Below are 16,211 nucleotides of genomic sequence, written 5' to 3' on the forward strand. Positions count from 1 at the left end.
GAAAGCAAAGCAATGGGTCTATAATTATCCGGTGAAAGATGGTCGCCTTTTTTATATATCATTGTAATCGTAGCTGAATTACAAGAGTCAGCGTACGTAATTTCTTTGTACATAGAATTAAATATTTTTTAGTAGTTTTCTCTGACCCTGATGAGGAAGCATATTTAGAAAGCTAGTTGGGATGTTGTCACTACCTGGCGTAGATTTGATTTTAATTTTATTAATAGTATCTTCTAAGTCATTAATTGTAAAGTAAGTATCTAAATATTCATTATGAGTATCAATAATAAAACTTATTGGTGAGATAGGTTGAATATCTGAGAATCTTTGATAGAAACTTTTCCATACATTACAGTCTATAACTGAAGAATTTGTACTAGGATTTATGTTGAAGCGAAATTTATGTATAGTGATCCAAAACAAGATTGTCATTACTGTTTTTGATTAGGGTTGATTCGATTTTTCTAAAATAATTCCTCTTTTTTGCCTTAAGCAGATTATTGTAAGTTTGTTTAGCCTTTCTATAACTAGAAAAGTTTACAGCATTCGGATCCTTTCTAAATAAATTTAAGTTAATTTGTTTAATTTTTTTTTTTTTGATTTTGTGACAGTGATGGTCGTACCAGGAGTTTTTATACTTAGTGTATCTATTACCTTTAATCTTTTTGACTTGAATATAATTATTCATTATTTGAATCATAAGATTATAGCTGTCATTACTATTAGAATCAGTAGGATCAGGAATGTTGAAAAAACGATTCTCAATTTCTGTTAAGTATCTTGAAGTATTGTAGCTAATTTTTTGATTCTTCTTAGGAGGTTTAGTAGCTTCCTTTTGCGAGAATATTAAAAATTTAGTTATAATTGGGAAGTGATCAGATGCGACAATTGCTGCTGTGATGAATTCGGAGCAACAGTCTAGTAGGAATTCTGAGCAAATTGTGTAATCGATGGTGGATTTTCTATTATGTTGCAGACAGGTAAATTCAGCCGGATAATCGGGTTTAATACGTCCGTTAAGAATGAATAATTTGTTATCAGTTATTATTTTGATTAAGTTGATTCCAGGTCTATTAGTGTACTTAACTTTAGAAAGACGAATGTTCTGAATGCGAGAATTAGAACCATCATACCAAGAACCCATCAAGTTCGAAATACGTGAATTAAAATCTCTCAGTAATAAATGGAGTAATATGTTGCCAGACATCAATAATGTTAAAAATTGTTTTTAGTTTTTCCAAGGAATCAGGTGGAATTTAGGTAATCATTACTATAATTAATTTATTATTTTCATTTCCAAGTATAGATTATTTCATGGATATTAATAATAGTATATAGTTATCAGATTTTTCCGTGTGAAGAATTGTACAAAGGTTCTTTTTTAATAGAATACATAACCCACCACTAGGGCAACCAGGTCCTGTTGGTTTACATGCTAATGCTGTTTCAATTATGAAATGGTTAAACAAATTTGATTTATATACTAAGTTAGATGTCGTCCATGTCTCGATTATTCCAATAATATCTGGATCAAATTTGGATTGTAAAAAATTGAGTACTGGTATTTTAGTTTTAAGTTCCTGGCAGTTCCAGTTCATGATCACAAAGGACTGATTAATTAAAATAGGTTTCATCTGATGGAATGTACTCTGTCTCAACGGACATCAACTTGTAGTTGTACCTGGCAAGGAAAAAGGAAGAAAAGTCTCTACATGAACCAGTTTTCCCAAAACAGCATTGAATGTCAGTCTGTCTCGACCTATTATTAACATGTCGTTGCGTAATTTTACTTGCTGGTTTTGTTTTCTAATATCAGTTTATGAAAGATTGGGAGTAATAGTTTACGTTTAATTCTGGATTCCTTTGTTAGATCATGGGAGATTTGCATATCTGTCCATTCCTTCAGAGAGTTTTGTTGTTTCATTTTTATAAATTTTGTGAAAAAGTTATCACGGATTTGATTGTTTTGTAAAGTTAATCTTATTGTTTGGCACGGTTTAGTGGTGGTCTCCCTCTTTTGACCGGCGAACGTTGCGTTTTAATTAGTACGTAGTATTTCTTCAAAAATATTAGATAGAATTTGAAATAAAAACTTTGTTTAGTAAAATTAATTGGACGAAAATAGACAACACTGCGATTCTTGCAAGTTAACAAAGTGCACAAAAAAGTCACCCATAACCTCGACTACCAGGCACGCCCCCAATATAAAAAAAATTTATTGTATATCATAAACTAATATTAAATAAAAGCTTACTAACAATTTACTGTTCTAAATTCAACACTTTTTAAAATATTTGAATGTTATTAAATTCAAACATATAATAAATTAAGCCTCTTAAACTGTGTAAAGTTTTGCTTTAAAAAATAATAAAATAAAGACTTACCAGCTTTAAACATTAGAATTTTATCGAAACTGAGGTAAGTATAACTGACTTTTAACTTCTTACATTTCTATTTTCAGATGCAACAAAATTAAAATAACCGATGTCATATTCATTAATCAAGACTTAACAGTTGTTTTGAAATCTAAATGAAGTACTATAATTATTACTATTTGCATTAATTAACTTAACTGTTTCTGTGAGAATATACATGACACATGCAAATCATAATTAAACAACTCTTGAAGATTATATATAATTTTATATCAAAAGAATTGCAATGTAAATAGACTTTTAACGTAATGAAAATAGAACATTTATATATTTTAATATATATTATTTTTAAATTATTACTTGCTCGTATTTTTACATATTCAAAAATATACGATAAAGCAGTAAAACTTTCAAAATATTGGAAAGAATAATTTATATTTATTATAAAAATGTATTAAAACTTCTCGTATTAAATATTTATTGCTTCTAAAATAATATTTATGTAATGAATAACTGTTCCGAAGTGTTTACAGTCTTTTTTTTAAATTAAATTATATTTCTTTTGTGTAGTTTGCTCTAATAAATAAATATAATAATATTAAATCTGTATATTTTACTGTTATGAAATCTGCTTCAACGAATAAAATAGGAACCGTATGAAAACTATCGAATTTGCTTCTTCAGAAAAATTTGTCATTCATTCGACGTGAGGCAGCAGTAAACCGTAGATGTAATCAAAGCTGACAAGCCCAAGAATGTCTCTAGTGGCAAGGTGACCAAGACTAGCAAAATCTCAAAAGAAGACAAAGTAGCAAAAACCCTACAAAAAATCTTGCTAGATCCTTTCATTTTGCCAATCATATAAGATTGATCTTGTGTGCAAACTTTCAATAGAATTTATATTTCAGCTAAGACAAACTGTCAGCTAAATCAACTGCAAATAATTTTTTTTTTATTTAAAAAAAATAAAATCTATAATCTGAATACTCTTTTATATATTTCTTATTATATTCGATGACGTTCTGTACATGATTAAAACATCCAGATCAAAAAGATCGGGTAGAAATCTTTGTTGAAATTTTATATTCAATAATAAAGACTAAAAACTAAGTTGTCAAATTGTTTTCAGCACCATAACTCAATTATTAATTTTCTTATTATCACATATGAATTATTAATAATATTAAATAAAATATATAGTAATTTCATTACTTGTAATAAAAGGTATAGAGAGAATAAATATTAATTTTTTAAATCCACTCTATACTGTAATTAACGTCATTCTTCTTTAATATTGGATAATTACAGTATATTTAAAATAATTTAAGAAATATTTAAACTGTTTTTTATTATAAGCAGATAAACTACTGAATGAGTATATGAGATATTAATAATAAAGTTGGATATCTTGTATTAGTTATACAAGAAATTTTTTTTAAAACTTGAATTTTGTAAAAGATTTTTAAATGTTAATTAATTACAAATACTTTTCCTTAATTATATAGCAAAAGGTAATATCATTAAACTGAAATACTTATTAAGAGGAATGTTACTTAGATTGATAAGCTGATATTAGATAGTCAAAGTTTATAACTTTGTTATAAATTTATAATGTGTATATGTATATAGTTCATTAGTAAATGAACATAATCATATTGATATATCACGTATATCAATTGATTTGTATATTTCATGATGTTTTAGTGTGTATTTCTGTATATCAAAATTTATATATAATTATTGTTTTAATTAAAACAGAAGAAATGAACCAACTTAATTAAATTAAATATTAAGATCAAGTCTTATTAATAAATAAAAATTTTTCCTTAAAATTTAATACTGAAAAAAGTTAAGCATTGTCTTTATCTCAACGATTTTTATGTAATATATATATATATATATATATTTCTCTTTAAATTAACTAATAAAAATTTTTATTTGTGGTAAATTTAAAAATTAATTAAATAAATCAAATTCTTAACACCTCAAAATAAGATTTCTTTTTTCTTTTTTTCTTGTTCAGTTAAATTGCATCTCGAATTCCAAATAATCGTCTTTTCTATTGTGTTAAGTATTTATTATGATTTAGGGAATTAAAAAAATAAAATTTATTTACGAAATTATCCATGCTCCTAATTAGAATCAATTAATAAACTAGTTCGTTACTATAAAACAGAAAGAAAAATAATTATTAAAAAAAAATCTAATTAAACAAAAATATCTTACAATGTTTATAATTAACAATTAAAATAAAATATTCGATAAATTAAAGTCTATCATTCGTTTGAGAATAAGATATTTTTTAAAAAAAATTTTAATATTGGGATGAATTTTTTACAACAAATATTTAAATGGAATGAGTTTCAAATCTCGTAACATGCAACTAAAGATATTAGATTTTAATTAATAATAATAACAAAAATAATAATGTAAATACATTTTTAATTAATTTAGTTTAATTAAAAATAAATTATAAAGTAAATTATTAAGAGAATTTTTTATCAAAACGTATAAAATTTTTATTTATTTATTTATTTATTTATTTTTAAATAAAATGTTTGAAAATTAATATCTTTTTAAAATTTTTACATCATTTAATCTAATTGTTGACTTATATATATTTAAATTATATATCAAATAATTTAATATATTTAAATATTTTTATTTTATTAAACACTTAAAAAGGAAGACTAATTTTTAAGTTTTTTAGTAGCATAAAATCTGTCACTATTCATGAATGAATTTTTAAATAAGAAAAATCCAAAATGTTATATTTAAATATATATATATTTTATTATAGAATATTATTTGTTTTTCTAAAATAAATAATCTATAATAAAATATTTTTCTTCAAATTTTAATTTAAAAAATGTTACGTTTATTTGTATAATTAAAAATTTAAAATATTAGCTTTAATTATAAGGAATTTTAATAACATTTTAAATATCAATTATAATTAATAATTTTAATTATTACGTACAATTTTTAATTTAAAATAATGCAGTAATATAAAATAAGATTATTTGAATAAGAGAATTAAACTTGTTGCTAAGCAAATAAAATTAAATTAATGAATAATAAAAGAAAAAAGTCAAATTTAAAAAAAGATAAATGTTATTCATTATAAAAATATTTCACAAGGAAATGATTAATTCCCTTATGATTATAAGTACTCTTGTTATAAATAAAATTTTATATATTGATTTGTTATTTAATTAAGCGAAACCATTTTTATACCGAGAAATACCCTTTAATTCTACAAGAAATTTTTTGTTGAAGTGTTTTTTGTTTTGCTTTAAAAATATACTAAAAATAAATGAGCCATTAACAAGAAAGTTGCAATTTAGAATAAACATGTGTTAAAAAAAAATTATTATAAAAATCAGCAATCAGATACCTTTGGGAAGTAGCTTTAAATCCTACTTTAATAAATAATAACCGTTATAATTTACTGAAATGCTAAAGAAAGAAATTGTATTGTTCTTCATAATTAAATCTCATTTATGGAATTTCTCAAAATTTTGTTATTTATCAAATCAAATTAATTTCCTTATTAACTAGAGACCAAATGTTTCTCTCTATCTTATAAGTTAAGAAAAATTCCATTATAAATGTGTAAAATAAGGTTTGGTTATAAGATTGTTTGAGATTATATATCTTAATTACTGTATATTCCTTAGAGAATGTTACACAATGATTTGATTCTTAAAGTTTTATTAGTAAATTGATTGGGGGGTTCATAAAAATTTATTTTTATATTTATTCAAAAACATTTTATCCTGAACACGCTACAAGGTTGGGTCGATAAGTCGACGAATATAAATTACTCGACTGTACAGTACAAAATAATAATATTTTATTTATATTTTTATATTATAACAGCATTTTTAATATATACTATACATCATAAATTCGTTACAAATACACGCTTTTAAAATAAATTCGATTTAACGAATTTCTTTCCCAATTACTCCGTTAAATCGACGGCTTCTTCTATTAGAAAAAATTCTAATAAGTAATTTGTCTCTATTATTTTTTTAATTAATATTGAAATAAAACTTCTTTTTTAAATATAAAAGTGGATATATTTATAGAATTATAAAAGAATTTTATATTTTATTTTGAAAAAATTTAAATAAATAATAATATATTATATTTTATATATTCAATCTATTTAAATTGAAAATTTTTATCATATTGTTTGCTAAATCGGATTAATTTTTAATAAATTTTAAAAATAAATATAGTTTTAACTTTCCATAACTCAAGAAAGAATTGATTAAATGCATGGAAGAATATTTAATTTTTGAAAATGTTTAATTTAAAAAAAAAATAAAAAATAAAAATCTCTTTTAAACTTTATTATTGAGAAATATATATATTCTAAAATTTACCATTAGGATAAAAATATTTTGTTCGTTAAATCCGAAATCCGCTAAATCGGGGTTCATTAAAACGAGGGCCTACTGTATTATGAATTTTTAATTATTTAAAATGATAAAAAATACAGCTTATTCGAAAATTTTTAAACATTTTTTATGAATGAATCTATATTAATATTCAATGTAATATTTTATTACATTGAATTTTTTGTTGTAAATAAATATAAAAATATATTTACTAATAAAAAATTGAAATATTTTTTTTGTTCGTTTGAAAATTTCTAAAGTGAAATTTTAAATAAATATATATATATATATTTTTCAAAATTTAAAATTAGTAATTTTTAACGATTAAATACAGGAATTTATAATGCCACTTCACACCCGTTAAAACTGTAAACCAATTCAATTCGTTCGCTTTTGTAATTGAAATTCTTTAATGTTTTTTTTTTCTTTCTTTCCTTCTTTCTTTTTGTATTTCTTGTCACTCGTCATGGCGAACCAACTCTGTCTAGCGTAAACTTTAATCTCGTTGACAGATCTTGGTATGTTTTCTTACGCTTTCGTAGAAGGCAGCAAAAAGCTTTAGTAAACGTTGTCAGTCCTTGTGGTACGATGAACAATAACTTGATATTCATTTCTACCAAAATATTTCCAACGACACTACAACTATATTGAAAAGTATTTTTGTCTATGCAAATTTACTTCAATAACAGTTCATGCTTACAAATTTGTCAGTTTATTTTGACAAGTTTTTTTTTTTAACTTGAAATTTTTATTCATATTAAAACTGATGAGTAAGAAAACATAAGAAATATATATATATTCCTCCTCCTGAAGAAAATAAATTTTCTTAAACTACTCTAAAATCATGTTTTATATCTTTCTAGATAATCTACGTTTCTTGGGATTTCTTATGTACAATAAAGGAAAGAATAACATTGTCTGAGATATAAAAAAAAATTGTTCTAAAAATATATCGCTAGTGCAATTTCGGTATTTATAAATTTCCAATGCTTAAAAGCCGTATGAAGATTTTAAGGACATTTCATATGCATAATGTGCTAGAAGTTGATCATAAAAGCGCACTACCCTATGAAAACATGTCACAAAAGAAACCTTAAGTCTAACTTTATTCTAAATATCGATCTACTTCCTACAAATAATAATAGAAAAACCAGATATTGTATATAAAAGTATATTTTGAAGATAAATTCAATTTTTTTTCTAGATTATGTTTTGTTTACAGAAATCTCTTCCAAGTTTGATAAAAATAATACTTTAAGAAGAATTTTCTGCAGAATTGGAGAATGTATTGTATATTGAAAATACATTATAATAAAAAATAACTGAAAAAAAAATTTTTTTACTTTAAATTTATGTTCATTTATTGGTAAAATACGTAATGAAATTTGTAAATTGTTCTAATGAATAATTTTTTCTCATTTTTTAGGGCAATCACTATTTGTATTAACGGTATATTAAAAAATATATTGTTGATAATAAATTGCAAGTGTTCTGTACTAAGAAAAAGATGAAACCGAATTCACTTACCGAAGTTAACGTATAGTTTTTATATACTTCCTATTGATTAATAGTATGTTTTTAAGGCTTTATTTCATTTCTGTTTGGATACGTTCCCATTTAATATCATTCTGTTTTTTATCCAAACCATCCATACTTGCAAATCTCAAAAGAAAATGCTAGGACAGATGATGGCAAATCACTTTTTACACTTTCACTCTCAATCCCAGTGAAGAAAAGTAACTGTCATCTTTTCTATAATACTAAATCCTATAGAAAGAATTATCATGAAATTGAAAGAATAAAACGACAATATTTTCTAAATGGACAATCTATATTGAAAATATTTGTGTACGTGTTGAAGTTTTTGTTTTATTCAATCAATATTACTAAAATCTTATAAAATTAAATATATTTCAATATAATAGAGTCACAGATGATGTTTTTATGCAACATTTTAACTGCTTATTTAATATATATTTAAGAAAAATATAATTTCATCGGATAAAAAAATAGCTTTTTATGATATTTTAAATGAATATCGATTAAAGGAAGAAAAAAATCCTACTATTATACAACTTTTTGCCATATAAAGAAGTAATAGCAGGGAAAATTAATGTGGCTGTCTCACACATTGACCTCTTATTGTGGACAACAATTCTTTACTTGGTTCACTTGGATAGAAATGAAGGCAACTGTCTCTTTGGCAAGAAAGCGTTGCATAGGAGTTTCTTCATGGAAACAGTTCCAATGGTTTTTGGATAGCATTTTTTATTTTCCTTTGTTTTTCACACTTATTCACTCTTTCTTTGCTGATAAAAAAAACTCTGAAAAACCCTCTTCGAAAAAGTTTTCAAGCAGGGGCAACAAAAGGAATCGATTTGTATATTTTTGTGTATAAAAAAATAAAAATGTATAGGCACTCGCTGATATAAGTTTCAGGAAAATAGCATAGTTACAATGCAATTTCCTTTTTTTAAAGAAGTTTAACTTATTACTTTCTTTATAATAAATTTAAATGTATTAAAAGTTTTATTATATACAAATAAAAAATTAGTTCTATAACTTTATAAAATTTACATATAAAAATATATTTTTTGAAATAATTTATAAATGTATAAGATATAAAATTTAAGTTTTAGATTTATTTGTTTAATATAAATAAATTCTCTTTAATTTTTAAATTAGTTTAATTTAATTTAATATTGGAACCAACCACATCACAAAAATTAAATTATTTTAAGTAATTAATTAAAAATTAATTTATATTATTTTAAAAGAGTAAAATTAGTTTAGAAAGTTTTAATACAGAGGAAACATAAATGTTGCTTCAGGCAAAAGTAATCTGCTTGCAAACTTTACTGACATTTGTAGAAAGTTAAATTTTTTATATTGAATTCTATTGGAAATTTTCGTTTTGTATCCATCTTATACAAAAATTTTATTATTATTTTTTTCAACTGAAATTTTTTCTGCTTCTCTAAGAATAAAATTTTTAAAATAATATATATATATATATATATAATTTAAATTTTAATCTTTTATAAATTTACTTTATGAAATTGATTTTAATTTTAAATATAAAAGTATAATAAATTTTAAATGTTTTTATCCCTATAATCAAATTATTTTCCTTACTGTGAGGTTTTTTTTATTTAGGAATTCCGAATTTCAATTTTAAAATTTTTATAGTTTCCATAATTGAATTTTTTGTTTTATAGTTGTTTTTTAAAATAAATTTATATAAGTCTTTCTTCAATATTATATATAGCTTATTCATTGTTTATAGTCTATTTACTATAATAAATTAATAACTGCATTATTAATTAATTATTAAAAATGGTATACGATATATATTTAATTATAATCATACAGAATTTATAACATTTATGAAAGATTTTATATAAAAAATTTTCATGATTATGTTGAATAAGTTTTTTTGAAGACAGGCGAATCCCTCAAATCCAAATCATGATAGCTCTATTTGACAAGACCTTGCAGTTGACAAGGAGGTGACATCACCTACAAGTACTTGTTTGCTTGGCTCAGAAGTTTTTCTGACCATCAGTCACTCTAACTGAACACTCACCTGACAGACGTGAGAGATGTATCGTCTCAACAAGATAAAGTTGAGGGATTTTCTTTGCAAAGAGGTTATTTTTATTTTTATTTTTATTTTAAGTGAATGAGCGTTGAATAAACCTTGAAGTGGTTTTCTCTTTTATTACCTTTCACTGACTTGATTTAAAGAGACATTTTATAAAGGTCTATCTTCCATAAAGCGCATTCTTCTATTGATATAAAACTGTGTTGATTTAAGCCATTTTATTAAAGAAAATTGAAAAACTGCATCGAAACTAATAAAATTTAATTTAATAGAGGTAATATATTTAAAGATGATGCTGATGTAAGAACTGGCGAACTGTATAAATTTTTAATGAAAGTATAGAAAGATGATGCATATGGATAAATCAATAATCTTAACGATTCTGAATACATAAGAAAATGTTTAATTTAAAGTTTTATTTTTTATATTTATAATGTAAAAAAATACTAATTAAATTATTTAAAATAATCGTAAAAAGTAACTTATGTTTTTATACATTAAAACATCTCTGTTTTGAAGAAACAGTTGTAAAAATTTATACACGAATATATTGATGAGAAGCATGCAGGAAGGGATTTATACCAGATATGTGTTTGCAAATGGAACAGTACATTTTTGGTTATCATTATATAGCACTCTGAAATATTCTGTACATTTCCTGTAATGTTTTATGATGCGGTTTCTCGCATAGAGTTAGGTGCTAGCAGTGTAAATCCGATACTTCTAGACGTTACTTTTATTCGAGTTTAAATCCAAAAGTTTAGTATACGAAATGGATAAACAATATTTTTGAAGATAAAATCCTCGTTTTTCAAAGAAGAAAGTTTTTAGTATCTTTATACGAAAAAAAAATTTAATTCTTTTTTCTTAAGTAGTTTACCAAATTAGTGATTTCAAGTAGGGTCTTTCTAATAGCAAATCCCAGAAAGGAACCAATGGCTTATTTGATAAAAAGAAGATTGAAGCACACTATCCTCGAAACCATTGAACTAAATGACTAACACAAAAATAGAAAACAGTTCAAACAGGAGATCCCATAAATACGGTCTTTGATCAAAGTAATTTTTTTTTTCTTCAGAAAATGATACTGTTGCTTTTCTAACTCTCATTTTTTTAATAAAAAAGGAAAAAATTTTGACCAATTTTTCTTTTACAAAATGCGATGTATAAGCTCGAACATTAAAAACTGATGTACTAGGTTGCCGTTTTTGTTATAGAAATGGATTGATGGTTGACTATGTTAAAAAACGAATCATGCAATAAGAAGATAAAAGTTGTTGTCTCCACAGATAATACTACATTTTATAAAACAGTATAATCTATCGATATATTTCTACAATATCTCAGGGATTACATATTTATATTCTTTAAAAACTTTTTATTTTTATTTTTTAAACAACAATTGAATTTTTGTAACATATGTTTCAGATCTTTCCTTAATTTACTGTATTTTTAAATAAATAAATTTAAAATTCAATCAAAGAGATTGTTGGCTAATATCCTGTAAATTTTATTAATTTTCGATTTATCTTAAAATAAAAACTTTTGGCATCTGAAAGATGTCAAACATAAAACGAAGCAGCAAAACTTTTAAATCTAACATGACTTAAAAACTTTTAAAACAAATTTCGACTTTTATATGTTCCAAAACTTCGTCATTTCTCAAAAATGTAGAAATAAAAAATAAATAAATAAATAAACATTTCAGTTGAAATAAAACGTAAAAAAAAACAAAAATAAATACATCAATATATAAGCTTATATATTTACTACTCGTTTCATATAGTCTAATTTTAATTTATGAATATATGTAAAGAAGATCAGCATCTCTCTTAACTACAAACTGGAAGTACTTTCTTTTATTTACTTATTCACTTTGTTTATATATAAAAAGGTAAATATATATTTATATTTACATATATACCATACATATATAATTATGAATGTATTTAATTTTAATTCCTACGTATAAAGTATATCCTGGTATTTAAATATTGATAAAAGTATTTTTCAAAGAAATTGTATACGATAAATATTTTAAATCAAATAATAAATTAATAATTTAAAGGATTTTATGATAAAATCGTTAAATCAAATTAATTTTCTGACTTTTTTTACGTCTGAATGAGTTCTAAATCATTAATGAGCCGATCAAGTATATTTTTTTAATAGAATTATCTTCAACAAGGATAAATAAATAATTCATTAATAAAAATCTGATATCTTAAAATTTTGAAATATTTTATGTTTTTTATAATTATCATCATAATTTTTATCCGTATTGTGATATTGTTAGTGATAAATAATTAAATTTTTTTAAATGTAATAAATAATAATTTTTAATAAATTTTAACACATTTTGTAATAAATAAAAAAGCATTTAGTTGATTAAATTCTCGAATTACATAGGATCAAAAATTATATTATTGGGTTACAATTTTAAAAAATTGTAGACTTATAAATTCCCACTATTGCCTGTCCGTTGGTCAGTTTTGTCTGTCTTTCCTTAATCTCGAGAATGGTGTTATATAAATGAAATTCAACATCAGATATAGAAAGCTTAGGGGCAGAAGGCCCGATTAACTATATACGAACAGCCGATGAAAACCAGAAGTCACGTTATTTCAATTCAAAAATTGTTTTCTGAAAGAAGTTAGATAGATGACTGGCATGACTGTTGCTAACGGGAAAAGTATGATGTACAGGGGCAAGCCACTACTAATTTGAGGTGGAGAGCATATATTTTAAATTAAATAAATTAAAAATTGCAGCCGGAATTGTGACGATGTCATACTAAATATTTGCTCGTTATAGAAGTGCATTCTTTTTTATCACTAATTACATTTTTACGTTATTTGTAATGAGAAATTGTGAAAAAGGCACTAAATTGTACGTTGTTGTTCTGTACTAAATTTTACGTCGACACTAAGTTGCTACGTAAAAATGTGCTAGGTGTTACGTGAATACACTAAGTTATAATTAATAAATAAAAATTAATATATAATAAAAGTATACATTTATATTTAGAACATACAACCAAACAAAAAAAAATTATAAAGAGAAGTAGTTTTTAGTCTCCTCTCGTCTAACCAGAAATATTTACTAAAAATTAAAAATTTAATATCTTTTTAAATAAAATTTATAATAAAGTTACAAATACTATTATCTAATTACGATTTTTTAGATTGTTATACAGTTTATTATACCGCAAATATAAATTATAGAGTGGTATATCACTTAAGAAAAGTATGAAACACGTAATTGATGTTTATAACATGAATATTTTTTTTTCCTCTAGCATCTGAAACAGATGGACGAAGACGTAAGTATAATTAATGTTTTCAGTGTATATGTTTCTTAATTAACCCTAAAACAGATGTAATTATTATGTAAATGATTAGCGTGCATATTTCTTAATTAAAGCGATAAAAAAAATTAGATGATGTAGATGAAATTATATTGTTTAACTTGATGGATACTTTTATCAATATCAATTCAGAATTGAAACAGGTATAATAAAGATGTAAATGACATTATTCAACATTTACATTTCTCAAATAATATTATTAAGAAATTGTCAGATATTATTCAAAATTTTCGTCATTTAGAAACTCACGGGAACAAATCCGATTAAAAATAAACTTTAAATGGGTTTTGTGTGTTAAGTAATTCTTGGTTTCAGTATTAACATAAGCAATTACAACTGGCATACCTTTAATTGGAAGGAGATGTCACTTCTATCCTTCGGTGAATAGTTAAAATAATTGCGTTGACTTCTAAGGCTATAAAAGTTGAAAGTGCAATAGTCAAAATGAATTTCAATACCGTAGTGACTTTAGTCGGACAATTAAATTATCTAGAAAGTTGAGAATCTCTCTTTAATAGCAAAGTGTTATCTTAGTTTAATTTTGTAAAGCTTACAATAATCTTGAAATCCTTTAATTCATTACCTTTAGTTTTTTTTAATAAGAAAAATATTCATCAATGCGAAATTGAAAATCTCAGTAATGAATCAGATGACTGTTATCGCTTTTTAACATGGCTACTGAATTGAAATTTCATTTAGAAAAAAAAAGTTTTAAAAATGGAAAATTACCGGAGTGATTATAATTAAAAAAGAAGAGATTACAAAAACAGAATGTGGATTAGTAACAAAGTTTAGAAATTCGTTAACGTTCCTATTTCTTAGAGAAACTCTCGTTAAAACGTATTGTTCAATTAACTGTGAATGCTCGGTTCGTTAAGGAACGTTGCAGGAGGAAAAAACTATATATATTATATATTTTTGCTGTCGACAGCGGTAAATAAAAGAAAAACAAACAGAAGCATCCTTTCTATCCCCCCTTTACAAAATACAGTGAAAAAAAATTCAATATCTGATAATCCTTTTGATTTATATAGTCTCTTGATAAAGTAGCAAAGACTAAGAGTAATCCTTCTCAAAATCCAATTAGGATGAAGTATTGAGAAAATTCTGCACTCCTATCTTTGCCAAAACTCTAGGGAGCTTGGCATCCTTTATGCCGATGTTTAATAATTAAAACTAAATTATCGATATTATCTTTTAAACAAACTTATTAAATATTTTTCACCAATTTTTTTAGCTATCTCGCCGCATAAAAATTAATTCGTTTTTCTTCGATAAATGAAGAAATTTATATTATTAAACAATATTTTAAATCGTTACATTTGAAAAATAATAGTGTCGATAATAACCGTGTACTTGGCAAGTTATCGCATTGTATCGACCTAAAGGTCAAGTGTAGGTCATTAATGTTTAAATGCTTTTGGTGGTTTATAGTTAGTGGATTTTCGCCGAGTGAGTTTATAGCTAGATAGTGTTCAAGATAATTTATACGGAAGTAACAACTGACCAAGTAAAGCTCTTACAGTTACGACTTTTATTTGATTTCTAAAAAGACTATCTGCTTAAAGTACTCGGTAGAAATCATTATCGAAATAAATTCGAATGTACATAAAAATTTCGCAATTTAAAAGTCTCAAAATATTCTCGAAATCATTAAAAAAATGTTTTTCGAAATAGAAATCCGAGAAAAAAAATTACATTTACGATAATTTAACTGCATGAGTTTATGTATAAATTAATATATAAAAATACATCATTTTAATAACTTGTCAATAAAGGTTTAAATTATGTTCTGGTATCAATGAATAAACGTATAATCTACAAATAAATATGTAGTGTATAATGTTTTAATGGCACTAGGCCTGAGTTTTACTCATTAAAATATATAGTGAATATTTATAAATCTATATTAAATAAATCCTTTAGAATAGTATTAATTTGAAATATATATGTTTCATCTCAATTAGTAGTGTCTTTCCCCTGTCCATCATATTTTTCCTGTTATCAATAGTTTCCAACAAGTCAATTTAGAGAGATTAATTCCATACCACTAAGTAGTAATGAAAAAGAAAAAAACACTTGAGATATTATTGCTTTTGCCTTAATTTCAATATCTAAAAAGCACAAAACATCAACATCTTTATCGATAAAAGGAATATTGAAAGACAATAGGCCTATATATCAATGAAAAACATTTCATCAAATCAATTTAATATGAATTGCAAAAATATAAAAATAATAAAAGAAATTGAATCGTATCGTATTCATTTAGAACAAAAATTATATAAAATACTTTAAAAATTATTTTAATTAAGAATAAAAAGTTACTTGATTAAAAAAATCTATAAATATAGATTAGTTTTGGTATAACTTTAATCAAAAATCAAATATTTTTATTATTTGTTTTTTCCATTTTTTAATCGATTTTTGCATATAACGGCCATTTTGACAGCCTG

The sequence above is a fragment of the Centruroides vittatus genome, unplaced genomic scaffold (genome assembly GCF_030686945.1).
Source record: "Centruroides vittatus isolate TY-2023 unplaced genomic scaffold, ASM3068694v2 contig_971, whole genome shotgun sequence".
NCBI classification, from domain to species: domain Eukaryota; kingdom Metazoa; phylum Arthropoda; class Arachnida; order Scorpiones; family Buthidae; genus Centruroides; species Centruroides vittatus.